This window comes from Coregonus lavaretus (assembly GCF_964263955.1).
Source record: "Coregonus lavaretus genome assembly, chromosome: 23".
In the NCBI taxonomy this organism is placed as follows: Eukaryota; Metazoa; Chordata; class Actinopteri; order Salmoniformes; family Salmonidae; genus Coregonus; species Coregonus lavaretus.
The window spans coordinates 8,573,799-8,579,001 of NC_140010.1; positions in this window are offsets into that span (position 1 = coordinate 8,573,799).

Below are 5,203 nucleotides of genomic sequence, written 5' to 3' on the forward strand. Positions count from 1 at the left end.
TAATCACAATGCCTGAATGAGAATCGGCTATTAAGCTACCTATCCCCTCTGTAGCACCTGTCTCTTCCTCGAGCGGCTTCTGCGCGTAACAGTGGCATCCCCGTTATCTTCCAGTGAACGCGTCCAGACCAGTCCAGACCTTTCCAATAAACCTTTTCCGGGTAATAGCGAAATACGGTACCTGCAGGTGCAGTGCTTTTTTAATAGGCTACATTCCAGTGCCTTGTGTGATGAGGATATTTTTCCGGCACCACTGCAAATCACACAATGAAACGCAAGAGTGGGCTATACTCGGTGTAGAGGGGTAAGCATCACCTTCAAATGACTAGAAGGCATAGGCTATATGTGCAGACAAAATACTCATGAGTCTTTCCATTCAGTCTTAATTCATTCTCTCTGTCTGTGGTCCCCAGCTGTGCAGTCTTTCCAGGTTTGCATGCAGTGCTCCCTTGACAGCCCGAGAAAGATACTGGTCAAGCTCTCAGTTATCACAGGCTCAGGCTATAATGGATATATTCCTAGACACTATGTTGAGGACGGATACCAATGCAGAATGTCTCCTATATCCAATAATACATCAAATCAAATCGAATGTTATTGGTCACATACACATATTTAGAACCACCAACACAGGGGTCCATTTCAAAACGACACAGCACCCCACAATGCATGAATGGGGACGTCATTTCTCTCTCTCTCTCTCTCTCTCTCTCTCTCTCTCTCTCTCTCTCTCTCTCTCTCTCTCTCTCTCTCTCTCTCTCTATTTATCTTGCTCTCTCTTTCTTTCATGCACACATACACATTTTGGTTTGTTCTTGCATATTCAAATCTAGCAGGTATTTTGGTCATGAAAAATATACTGAGTGTACAAAACATTAAGAACATCTCCCTAATATTGAGTTGCACCCCCCCTTTTCCCTTCAGAACAGCCTCAATTTGTCGGGGAATGGACTATACAAGGTGTCGAAAGTGTTTCACAGGAATGCGTCCCACAGTTGTGTCAAGTTGGATGGATGTCCTTTGGGTGGTTGATCATTCTTGATACACACAGGAAACTGTTGAGTGTGAAAAACCCAGTAGTCTTGCAGTTCTTGACAACAACAGGTGCGCCTGGCACCTACTACCATACCCTGTTCAATGGCACTTAAATCTTTGGTCTTGCCCATTCACCCTCTGTATGGCAAACATTCACATGTAACATGTAAGCCATTTAGCAGGCGCTTTCATCCAATGCGACTTACAGTCATGCGTGCATACATTTTATTTATGGGTGGTCCCAGTACTCTACCGACTGAGCCACACAGGACCACTACACAATCCATGTCTCAATCGTCTCAAGGCTTAAAAATCCTTCTTTAACCTTTCTCCTCCCCTTCATCTACACTGATTGAAGTGGATTTAACAAGTGACATCAACAAGGGATCATAGCTTTCACCTGGATTCACCTGGTCAGTCTATGTCATGGAAAGAGCAGATATTCTTAATGTTTTGGACACTCAGTGTATAACAAACACAAAAATTATCGAAAAAATATAAAAACATTAGGTTCTGTCTTTGAACACTGTGGCATATCATCAGGCTAGAAATGTAGCATATCATCAGGCTAGAAATGTAGCATATCATCAGGCTAGAAATGTAGCATATCATTAGGCTAGAAATGTAGTATATCATTAGGCTAGAAATGTAGTATAACATTAGGCTAGAAATGTAGCATATCATTAGGCAAAAAATGTGGAACAAACTGCAAATGTCTATTTTGGAGAAAGAAATTCAGGTAAGGATCCAATAAAATGTTATCTAACAAAATTATTTTATAACCCATGAAGGACAAATCTGGGTGTGAAAATGTCAAAGATTAAAATAACCTAAAAACACTGCATAATAAAGGAACCACTGCTGGTGGAGTGAATAGAGTGAGAGGTAAGATGAGAGTGTGATCATTTCCCACAGGGAATTATGCTGTCATCGACTCCCATCGCCATCAGTGGAAGCTGTCAAAACTAAGGAAACAAGATGATGTGGGAGGACATGGAAGCGGCTGAGTGGCAGATGTCTTCAGAAAAGCATCTCAACAAATAAGAACAGGGTAACTCTATAATTTTGGACAGTAATGATATATTCACTAAATCAAATTTGTTGTAGCCTATTCATAATATTCTGTGAGGTAGGAGAGCCAAAGTCATTGTTGTAAATTATGGTTTTCCTAATTACATAAATATCCATCTGTGACATCGTATCACAGGTTCTAGGACCATGAACACAGTCAGAGGCAGATATAAATATATATATATATATATATATATATATATATATATATATATATATATATATATATATATATAGTTGAAGTCGGAAGTTCACATACACTTAGGTTGGAGTCCTTAAAACTTGTTTTTCAACCTCTCCACAAATTTCTTGTTAACAAACTATAGTTTTGGCAAGTCGGTTAGGACATCTACTTTGTGCATGACATAAGTCATTTTTCCAACAATTGTTTACAGACAGATTATTTCACTTATAATTAACTGTATCACAATTCCAGTGGGTCAGAAGTTTACATACACTAAGTTGACTGTACCTTTAAACAGCTTGGAAAATTCCAGAAAATGATGTCATGGCTTTAGAAGCTTCTGATAGGCTAATTTACATAATTTGAGTCAATTGCAGGTGTACCTGTGGATGTATTTCAAGGCCTACCTTCAAACTCAGTGCCTCTTTGCTTGACATCATGGGAAAATCAAAAGAAATCAGCCAAGACCTCAGAAAACAAATTGTAGACCTCCACAAGTCTGGTTCATTTTCCAAACGCCTGAAAGGAACCATGTTCATCTGTACAAACAATAGTACGCAAGTATAAACACCATGGGACCAAGCAGCCGTCATACCGCTCAGGAAGGAGACGCGTTCTGTCTCCTAGAGATGAACGTACTTTGGTGTGAAAAGTGCAAATCAATCCCAGAACAACAGCAAAGGACCTTGTGAAGATGCTGGAGGAAACAGGTACAAAAGTATCTATATCCACAGTAATAATAATAATAATAATAATAATATGCCATTTAGCAGACGCTTTTATCCAATGCGACTTACAGACATGTGTGCATACATTTTTACGTATGGGTGGTCCCAGGGATCGAACCCACTACCCTGGCGTTACAAGCACCATGCTCTACCAATTGAGCTACAGAGGACCACATCAAGGCCTATATCGACATAACCTGAAAGGCCGCTAAACAAGGAAGAAGCCACTGCTCCAAAACCACCATAAAAAAGCCAGACTACGGTTTGCAACTGCACATGGGGACAAAGATCGTACTTTTTGGAGAAATGTCCTCTGGTCTGATGAAACAAAAATAGAACTGTTTGGCCATAATGACCATCGTTATGTTTGCAGGAAAAAGGGGGTTGCTTGCATGCCGAAGAACACCATCCCAACCGTGAAGCACGGGGTGGCAGCATCATGCTGTGGGGGTGCTTTGCTGCAGGAGGGACTGGTGCACTTCACAAAATAGATGGCATCATAAGGAAGGAAAATTATGTGGATATATTGAAGCATTATCTCAAGACATCAGTCAGGAAGTTAAAGCTTGGTCGCAAATAGGCCTTCCAAATGGACAAGCATACTTCCAAAGTTGTGGCAAAATGGCTTAAGGACAACAAAGTCAAGGTATTGGAGTGGCCATCACAAAGGCCTGACCTCAATCCTATAGATAATTTGTGGGCAGAACTGAAAAAGCATGTGCGAGCAAGGAGGCCTACAAACCTGACTCAGTTACACCAGCTCTGTCAAGAGGAATGGGCCAAAATTCACCCAACTTATTGTGGGAAGCTTGTGGAAGGCTAACCAAAACATTTGACCCAAGTTAAACAATTTAAAGGCAATGCTACCAAATACTAATTGAGTGTATGTAAACTTCTGACCCACTGGGAATGTGATGAAAGAAATAAAAGCTGAAATAAATAATTCTCTCTACTATTATTATGACATTTCACATTCTTAAAATAAAGTGGTGATCCTAACTGACCTAAGACAGGGAATTTTTACTAGGATTAAATGTCAGGAATTATGAAAAACTGAGTTGAAATGTATTTGGCTAAGGTGTATGTAAACTTCTGACTTCAACTGTATATATATATATAAAATACAAAGATTATTAAGGAATTAAGGGTTTAATTGTTTTACACAAGCTACAGTAAAATACATCAACACAAATTACTTGGATGGCTCATAGTGCTTCCGTGCTTTCACAGACTACTAGTTGACCGAGTTCACAACTGACCAAAAACAGTAACAAATAAAACTACAGCATGAAAGAAAGAGAAAACAGTTAGCCACATTTTAACATAAATAGTAAATGTTTTTTAAATACATAGGCTAACTGAAAGACAATCACCTCAAGGGAGGACGGGTTCAATTATCTAAACAATTTCCATAGCTGGGGTTCAATATACTGCTTGGACACCTATTTGTATTTATTATGAATCCCCATTAGTTGCTGCCTTGGCATTACTGCAGTGGCATAACTTTTAAAGCAATACATAGTCTGTCAAATTTGAATAAATAAACACTGATAAAGAAAGTAAACACATACCTCAGTACAACTGACCACACCGCAAAACATTTCTTAAAAACCGCAAGGTTCTCAAAATAGTTATCCAACAGACACAGACACAGCAACGCAACGACACCACACAGACTCCACAAACTTTGGGTACAAATGTTCTCATCCCCACACTGCTCTAAGGGGCACTTTTATACTTTTTGACCTGACCTCTCCCCTTACAAAAAAAAGATTGCTGTCAGAGTGCAGTATAACTGCTGTGCACTGCAGTATAACTGCAGTTAGAGTGCAGTATAACTTCAGTATGTGGCAAATACTCTCTCTCTCTCTCTCTCTCTATCTCTCTCTCTCTCTCTCTCTCTCTCTCTCTCTCTCTCTCTCTCTCTCTCTCTCTCTCTCTCTCTCTCTCTCTCTCTCTCTCTCTCTCTCTCTCTCTCTCTCTCTCTCTCTCTCTCTCTCTCTCTCTCTCTCTCTCTCTCTCTCTCTCTCTCTCTCTCTCTCTCTCTCTCACACACACACACAGTATCGTAATACAATCTCTGAAAACGGCAAGTTTGTGAAATGTAACATTGTAACCCGGCCTCTCACTTCACTGCCTAAGGGCTACGCCCTCTCTATCCATCACTTCCGGGTCTAGTCGGACA